The sequence below is a fragment of the Gossypium hirsutum genome, chromosome A13 (assembly GCF_007990345.1).
Source record: "Gossypium hirsutum isolate 1008001.06 chromosome A13, Gossypium_hirsutum_v2.1, whole genome shotgun sequence".
Taxonomy (NCBI): domain Eukaryota; kingdom Viridiplantae; phylum Streptophyta; class Magnoliopsida; order Malvales; family Malvaceae; genus Gossypium; species Gossypium hirsutum.
This window is the reverse complement of record NC_053436.1, coordinates 18,049,296-18,059,071: the sequence shown is the minus strand read 5'-3', so window position 1 is coordinate 18,059,071 and position 9,776 is coordinate 18,049,296. Positions and strand designations below refer to the sequence as shown.

General features: G+C 36.8%; 1 non-coding gene across 1 annotated transcript; it reads left to right on the top strand.

The window, feature by feature from the left end:
* Window positions 1-5,538: 5,538 nt before the first annotated feature.
* LOC121213318 (small nucleolar RNA R71) lies at window positions 5,539-5,645 on the top strand. The gene has a single exon (XR_005908701.1). It is a non-coding gene; the product is annotated as a small nucleolar RNA R71 (small nucleolar RNA).
* Window positions 5,646-9,776: the final 4,131 nt, after the last annotated feature.

The following is a 9,776-nucleotide window of genomic DNA, read 5'->3' as shown; positions in this document are numbered from 1 at the left end:
CCATATCATTTTAAATCATTTGAAATCACTTATTAATTTTGAAAACGTTTTCGTTACGGAAGCTTTGCCTTGTTTCGCGATGTTTTGAAATCAGGTAATCTTTTTATAATGCGCCCTAGAGCTAACCAATTTCAAGGAATCAATTTAAGTGATGTGAATCTCAAGTTGAAAACGATTTAAGTAATTTAAAATCCCAAAATAAAAATAATAGAGCGGCCTTATTACAACTTTAACCAAAATAGAAATAATCAAAAATAAATACGAAAAGGAAGCTAATTGAAACTTATTAAAAAAAACCAGAAATTTAATCTTCGTGGCCACTCTGAATCCCGCCCAGCTCCAAGTCCACCAACTAGGGCTCACCTGCAAGGATGGAAGAGAAAGGGGGTGAGTTTGGAAAACTCAGTGTATATGGAAAACCCATCCAAAGCCCAAGTTAGCTCAAGCCCATTGGGCCTAAGCCCTATTCAGATAACAGTGGGTACTGGGCCAAAACCCTTTTCAGAATACAGTAAACTGGGCCTTAGCCCCTTTTCAGTTAACAGTGTGGCCCATAGGCCAATTTCAGAATAGAGCAGACATATTCGTGTATGCAAGCCCAACCCAGCCTATAACCAACCGCTACACTCCACCCGTACCAGCCCTACACTCCATGTCGGGAATAGCTCAACCCACCCAACCCTACACTCCACAGTTGCAACATTGCTGCTCAGATATTAATAAGTTGAGGCAAAGCCTCCAGTACGTGGACAAGCCACTTTCAGTACTTCCTCCATCAATAACCCAGTCCCATGCATCAGATGATAATAACATGGCATGCAGTAAATAGTAATGGTCAAACATGCATTCAGGTCAACCTTAACCCTAAGGGTATATCAGTAATTTTACTCCTAGGGGTAAATCTGTAAATTTTCTACCTATAAAGGTATTTTAGTAATTTTATCAGTTTTAAGGGTTCTCATGAATGTTACGGTCCTTACTAGCCCATTAGTCATCGCAATAATTTATTTATCTCAATTTCACAATTTCAGCCGTTGGGCCCAAAACCCCTAATGGGCCCTATAGTGTCCACTAGCAATTTAAGCCCATTTAATTCAAGTTTTATGACCAGTTTACCGGTTTAAGCAGTTTCGATTCTATAGTCTAACAGAACATACTTATTGCCTTTTTTTATTTCTTTACCCGTATGGGCCCGTAAGCCCATTAGGCCCAATTTTAGCCTATCGAGGCCCAATTACCGCAGTGCACGAAATTTCACACACGACTAACTTACCACTTTGTGATTTCAGATCTAATGATTTCTAAACGTCTTGTGAGCACTCGCACACTCACAAGCCCACGAAATGCCAGAAATTTGGCATTTCGGCTTTTGCCGAATTGAACTATGAGAGGGTGTTCGATACACAGCTGTTTCGTGACGAATGCTAATGAGATCCCTTATGATGTCCTACAATTGATTACCACAATCCTTATATTGCAACCCACAACAACGAATCCCAATATTCAGCAACCCATATTCGAACCATGCCCCTAAAGCCTTTAGAATCTTACCTTTTTGCCGAAAATCGATGACTAGATCTAAGTCTAGTTGTTCCAAAGATCCAAGCCTTCGATCAAACCTCTAGAAGACAATAATCACCAAAAGAAATCATCGGTTAAAGACCCTTAAAGCCCTATGCCCAAATCGACAGCCTCCCTAGATTTTAGGGACTTCGGCTTTTCTAAATTGTAAAATAAGACTAGATCTGAGGTGATGAGCACTTACCACTTATTCCTCTTTGATTTCTACGCAGATCTGATGTAGATCTATCCTCTAAACAATAGTAGAACTCGAATCCAGGAGATCTGAAGTTTCGACTATAAGTCCCTAAATCTATGGTATTTTAGCTTTTTAAGTGATGAAGAAGATGACGATTTGAGGCTATAACTTTGAAGTAATGTTGCCGAAAGATACTAAGGGTTTAGAGAAGATAAAAGTTGATCAAAAAGAACAAAAATAACTGAAGGATTTTGTCTTGGAGAAATCGGCACAAGAAGTGAGTTTTCGAGATTTCAGCTTTTATGGCAATCGGCTATGGAGGTTTTGTGGAGGATGGGATTGACAGAGGAGGTGAGTAGAATGGTAGGAATGTTTTGGCTAAAGAAGAAAAGAAGGAGAAAAAGAAAATAGAAGAAGAGAGGAGAAGAGCAGGAAGAATTCAGAACTCAGGAGATCTAACTTTGCGTTTTTCGGCTTTTTGAGATACTGAGAAGAGAATAGAATGAAAGGGAAGGCTCTGGGTGGCTAACCCTAATTTTGAAAAACAAAAAGAAAATAAAGGTTGCCCTAATGGCCATTCAGACCCACTGCCCAACCTTCCTAAAGCCCTAGCCAAATTTCCACTTAAGCTCTATCACATGCCTGGCACATGCACACAAAAAAAAAATAAATACAAGTAACAATACGCTTACCTTGTGACTTTAACTCTAGTTCCCCCTAAACATCCACACGTCACTCCCCAAACACCTAGGTGTCACCACATGCCACTTTACCATAGATCTTTTTGTGTCCTATTTTACCACCTTAACTTTAAAAGCCCATATCGCCAGAACCCTCTCTCCCAAAATTAAAATTCAAAAATTGCCTCGAATTAAATTTACTCTTGGGCCTTTTTTCCCACACCATAAACCCTTCATAATTTATTTAATTACTAAACCAAACTTAGGAAATAATAATAACATCCAAATTATTCAGGCCGTTTTCCACCCAAACCTAGACTCAAGGCCCAATACTTCCAGGCCCAAAAATCGGGGCATTACAGCTACGCCAAAAGAATATTATATCTCAAGTTGGCTATGGACATGGTAGTCGTGGAGAACCTTTCCCAGTGAAGTTTCAAGTTCTTGAGTAATAGTGAGCTTTGGATCTCTTTATAACTGTGATAAGATTAGGAACTCTTTTAAGAGGTATACTGAAGCATAATTACTCGTAATGAAATAGCTGAAGAATAAAAATTGTAAAAACTCAGGATGAAATAGTATTAAAAGGAAATAAAAAAATAATTTCAAAATATAGAGATAAAAATAAAATAAAATAAATAATAGGTGTTTATAGAGAAACTGGGGCACACGGCTGTGGGGCACACCCGTGTGCTCTAAGCTCAGCCCGTGCGTTTAATAATTTTCAAAATTAGGCGCATTGGTGTACACGGCCATGTTGCACGGCCGTGTCGATCTCCATTCACTTCTCCCACGCCCGTGTATGAAGGCGCACGCCCTTGTTAATTTGAAAGGTTTACCCATGGTTTCAAAACACGGGCGTGTGGAACGCCTGTGTTATTTTGGCAGTTTCACCCACGGCCATGTCGTATGGCCGTGGCTACTTATCGCATCCTGTGTTGGGGACGAAATTTTTGCCCTGTTTTTAGACGACCATATCGTACGGCTGTGTTGCATCTCATGGTATGTGCATGGCCTACGGCACGCCCGTGTGCCTGGCCGTATGGTTCTAAAAAGCTTGTGTTCAATGATTTGGTTAGTATGTTAGATTTTAAAAACTAAAATTTAAAAAAAGTAATATTGTTAGTGCTTGGGTTGCCTCCTGAGAAGTGCTTAATTATAGTCTAAGCTCGACTTACCTCTCATCAAAATAAGGTTTTAGGCCGGTATTGTTTACCTTAAAAGTGCCGAACTTGGGATGACTTACCCTGACTATACCGAATGGGAAAATGCTAAGTACCGTAAGAGGGATTTCTTCATTCTGTTTTGTAGTGATAATATGAGGATCTATGGGATCTAATAAAACTTTATCTTCAACCTTAAGTTGATTTGGACAGGTATTGAGCTTGTTCTGGCGTAGTTTTGGTTTATCGTGTGTTCTCAGTTTATGTGTTTGCCATTCATCTAGCTCCTCAAGTTGTATCCTTCGTTCTTCATGAATAGGTTCTCTACTATTGCTTGAAAAAGGCTCATGTACTTCCTTCAAACTCAGTTCCTACAAAGTAGGTTGCACCACATTGTCAGTTTTAGTAAAATGGTTTAGACAATCACCTTCAATTTTCAATGTGTTGCTAGAATTGCGAGCTTGAAGGGTAATTGTTTCGTCTCCCACACGAAGTATGAGCTCACCTGTGCCAACATCAATAATTGTTCTAGCAGTTGCTAAAAAGAGCCTTCCTAAAATCAAAGGAGTGTTGCTATCCTCCTCTATGTCTAAAACAACGAAGTCAATGGGAAATATAAATTTGTCAATTTTAACGAGTATGTCTTTAATGATACCCTAGGAAATCTGACAGTTTTATCTGCTAATTGAATGCTCATCCTAGTTTGTTTGGGTTTCCCTGGATCAAGTTGCTTAAACAATTTGTAAGGCATAACATTGACACTAGCCCCTAGATCAACCAATGCATTATTAACATCTAAACTACCAATGAAACAAGGAATCGTAAAGCTCTCTGGATCCTTTAGTTTGTTGGGTAGCTTATTCTGAAGAATGGCTGAGCAAACCGCGTTCAGCTCCACATGCGACCTTTCGTCTAACTTTCGTTTATTTGCTAGAAGCTCCTTTACAAATTTGACTGCGTTCGGCATCTGCGAAAATGCTTCAATAAACAGTAGGTTAATATGTAGTTTCTTTAAAAGTTTAAAGAATTTACCCAATTGTTCGTCTGAGCGGTCTTTCCTTGTCGCATTGGGGTATGGCATACGAGGTTTATATTCTGTAGTTACCGATTTTTATTCGTTTTGGCCTACCTCATTCTTACCTTCGCTTACCACCGGTTCTGGCCTTGGTTTTGCCACTAACCCTTCCTCATCTTGAATGGAAATTGCGTTGAGTTGCTCCCTTGGGTTAGATTCAGTGTTGCTTGGCAGGCTACCATGTGGTCATTCAGAAATCAACTTGGCGAGCTGTCCAATTTGAGTTTCGAGCCCTTAGATCGATGCTTGTTGATTTTTGAATCCCGTCTCAGTATTCTAAAAATGAGTCTCTGACACCAAGATGAATTTTGTTAGCATCTCCTCAAGGTTCGGCTTTTTCTCCTGCTGGTGTGGTGGTTGTTGAAAGCCTGGAGAGGGTGGTGGTTTCTGATTTCCTTGGCCTCCCCATGAAAAATTTAGGTGATTCCTCCAACCTGCATTATAAGTATTGCTACAAGGATTGTTTTGAGATCGAGGATTATTACCCATGTAATTTAACTGTTCGTTCTCCATGTTGTGGCCATAAGGTGGGTATTCTAAATTGCTCGATCCACCTCCATTTGCTTCACACTGTATTACTGGGTGAACCTGTGAAGAACTAAGAAAACCATCAATTTTCTTATTCAAGAGTTCTACCTAATTAGAGAGCATGGTGACCGAATGTTATAAACACCGTCTGTTTTCGTTGGCTTTGTCCTTATGACTTGCCACTGATAGTTATTCAGTGAAATCTCCTCAATAAATTTGTAAGCCGCCTTAGGTGTCTTATTATTGATAGTTCCACCAGTGGCTGCATCAATCATCTGCCGAGTCGAAGGGTTCAGGCCATTGGGAAAAGTTTGGACCTGTAGCCAGAGTGGTAACCCATGGTGAGGGCATCATCGCAAAAGGTCCTTGTATCTCTCCCATGCATCGTAGAGTGTTTCTAAATCCATCTTTACAAAAGAAGAGATATCATTACGTAATTTAGCCATTTTAGCTGGCGGAAAATATTTTAATAAAAAATTTTCGGTCATTTGTTCCCAAGTAGTGATTGACCCTCGTGGTAATGAGTTCAACCATTGTTTAGCCTTATTCCTTAATGAAAAGGGAAACAACCGAAGGCGAATGGCGTCATCAGAAATGCCATTAATTTTAAAGGTATCGCAAAATTCTAGGAAATTTGCCAAGTAAGGGTTGGGATCCTCGTCCTGCAAACCATCAAACTGAACAAACTATTGTATCATTTGAATTGTGTTAGATTTTAGTTCAAAATTATTTGCAGCAATAGCAAGTCTAACTATACTTGACTCAGTTCCTGTTAAATTAGGTTTAGCATAATCATACATAGCGCGTGGAGCAAGATTCTGATTTACTGGATCAACAGCAATCGTAGGTGGCATCAGGCTTTCCTGATTTTCAGCCATCTCCTTGGTTGTGATTTGAATATCCTCTTGCTGGTTCTCTGTGTATCTTAAGCTTCGCCTTATTTCTCTTTGGTTTCTGTGAACTATGCGATCGATCTCACTATCAAAAAGTAATGGTCCTGACGGGTTTCTTCTAGTCATAAACTATAAAAACCTGCCAAAAAAGGGAAAAAGAAGAATTAGTAATAAAAGTTAGAATAAAATTCAAATTGCAGTAAAAGTAAATGGCTAAAGTAATAAAAATCGAGTGTTCCTAATATCTTAGTTTCCCGGCAACAGCGCCAAAAACTTGGTATGTGATATTCGTGACAGGTTTTAAATATTTATAATGAATCATTCTTAAAACTAACTATTATCACGATGAAGGCAAGTGTACCTATCGAACAGCAGTATAGCTTTAGCAAGACCAGATTATCGAACCCAAATGAACTAAAAGTACTAGTATTAACTTTATTTTTATTATCTAGCCTAAAAAAATAAAAAGGTTTTGTTTATCAAATAATTAATTAAACTAAGAATTCACTGAAAATAGAATTGGGGAATTACTCTTGGAAAAATGATTGAATTAAGACAATACCTAAGGAAAAATCCACCTAGACTTCACTTGTTATTTGACTCTGAATCGGATGATTTATTTATTTGACTTGATCCATAGAAATCCCTAAGTTATATTATTATCCCTCTCGAGACTAACAACGTCTAACCCTAGGTTGAATAATTGAAATCTCTTTTTAATTAACTTCCTAAAGTTGCATTAACTCGATCTATGGATCCCCTTATTAGGTTTCACCCTAATCTAGCAAAATCTTGTCACCCTATCTCTAGGAGCGCAATCAACTCCACTTAATTATGACAAATGTACTATTAGACAGGGTCTATTCCTCCTCTGAATAAGAGCTTAACTTGAATCAATATCCTGGAATATCAAAACAATAATTAAGAACACATAATGAAGAACAAGTCAAATATTTATCATACAATTCAGATAATAATAACAAGATCTGTCTTAGGTTTCATTCCCCTTAGGTTTTTAGGGGTTTTAGTTCATAACTAAAAAGGTAAACATCTCAGAAGAATAATGAACACAAAACATAAAGAAAAACCCAAAACTCCTGAAGGGAAATTGAGGGGAGATCTTCAGTCTTGATGATGAATCTGGCTTCTGAGATGGATCAATCGGCTTTCCTTGAGTAGTTCCAAGCTTCCTCCTCTATGGCCCCCCCTTTTCCTCCTCCTCTAGGGTGTATTTATAGGCTTTAGAATGCCTAAGAACCCTCAAAATTGGCCTTTTCCGAATTGGACTTAATTTGGGCTCGACAGGGACATGCCCGTGTGCGATTACTTCAGGCCGTGGTCAAGCTTGTTAAATAGGCATGTGCGTGTGGTCCACCCGTGTGAGTCGTGCTTCAATTCTGCCAAATTGAAACGGTCGTGTGGTCTGCCCGTGTGAGAAGGTCTAGGCCGTGTTGATTTCGTACGTTGGCCCATTTTCTCCGTTTTTGACCCGTTTCTCGTTCCTTTCACTCTCCTATGCTCACCTAAGTATAAAATATGAAATTAAGGCATTAGGAGCATTGAATTCACCAAATCTAAGGAAAAATCATCCATAAAATGTGCTAAACATGGGATAGAAATATGAAATTACGATTTATCAATAATGTTACATTTCATTAATGAAATCTATAAGTTAAATATAAACCTATACCAATGTCTCAAGATTTATCAAACCATAATCATCAACTCATAAATGAGTAAGTTCGTTAATGTCGCATATATATTGACCATTCATAACATGATAGGACTTCATGAGATATAATATATAATCATCAATCTTTTTATAAGATTATATATTTTTCTATTTACTTACTTCCCATTCTGTCTTATTATAAGCCTAAACAACATTATTAATTCTCAATTCAGTGTATTTATCCATGACACAGATAGATTCATTCTTAGCATAAGCAATTTGCTCAGGTATAAATACATCGTTTATCGCATTAAACCTTTTATAACATCATAATACATCCCAATTACGTACTTACCATTTCATTCCCTTTTCTTACCCATTTCATATGCATAGTACAAGCATAATCATAAACATTAATCATATCCACAAGCTTCGTATAAGCTTAAGCACATCAACAACACATGTTAGTTCATTTAAACATGATTCGTATGAATTTAACATGGATAACCATTATACTTGAGCATAATTCAATTGGATTTATCATCCATCTCAACATAACATATTTTCCACGTAGCTCACTATTTCAAAGTCTTTCATACATACATGTCTTGGTTCATATAGAACACTTAACATGTCATTGTAAATTTCATGCTCGTTGAACCAAATAAAATATCATTGGATATGTAGGATAACTTACACGAACTGTGCTAAACATATAACTGTAGTCCATCAATTCCTTTACATATATGCTTACATGACCTGTGAATAAGTATGCTCACACGAGCTGTGGGTCAAAACATAGCTATACGATACTGCTCACACAAGCTATGAAGTATCCGCAACATATGCAGGAACTTAGCTACCGGTAGGATATTCAAGACTAGCACCCGAAACATGTAAACCCTAATGTCATGTCATTTGTATCCTTCGAATTCCTAAGGTTCAAATGTGGCTCGATAATTGTCGTACGTCGTTGGGTTTATGTCGTTTCATAACATGATAATTTGTGTAATAACATATATATATTGATTCACTTTCAATAAAATCATATGAGAACATTCAATTTAATCAACATTATACCAAATACAGTTCAAATGAACTTACCTAGCAAAATTGTAGAAATGTCAAAGTATAGGGGACATTTTGATAATTTTCCATTCTCTTTCATTTTCCACCCGGTCTTGGTCTAAACTAATAATTTCATTCAATTTATTAATTTAGATAGTGAAAAATGTTTCTTATGAAATTTAGTCATTTTGACTTTTTTACAAAATTACCCATAAAGTTTTACTTTTATTCAATTTAGTCCATGAGCCTAAAACATGCAAATTTCCCATTTTTATTGAAATTTAACACTTCTTGAATATTCATGGCACACAAAACAACCCACATTTGTAACAATTTCACATCAAATCCTTGTATTTTTACAATTTCAATAATTTAGTCCCTAATCGGTAAATTCATCAAAAATCACTTAACAAAATACTTTAAATACCAACTAACACATCAAATTCATCTTTTAACATCTAACATCACAAGATTCATCAATGGAAACATTCACAATCTTTAACAAGTTCAAAACAAAGGTACGTGCTAGCTTGACCTAGTTGCAACGATCTCAAAAACATAAAAATTTTTAGAAACAGGCAAAATTTGCTTACTAAATCACCCAACCAAAGTTGGCCGGATATGTTTTCTTCTTTTTTAGGGTTTTGGTGGTGGCTTTCAAATGAAGAAGATGATAATGGATTTTTATCATGTTTTTGTTATAATACACATATTTAATAATTTACTCTTTTACCCTTACAATAATAATCAAACATTAACAATTTATAAGCCCACTAACATCCCCCAATTCTCATAATGGTTTAATTATCATTTAAGTCCCTTTTCATTTATTCAGAAAGCCATTTAATCTCTCAAATCAAAAAGTGATCAAATTTTATATTTTTTACAATTTAGTCCTTTTAATTAAATAACCATCGAAACGTTAAAATTTTTCAACG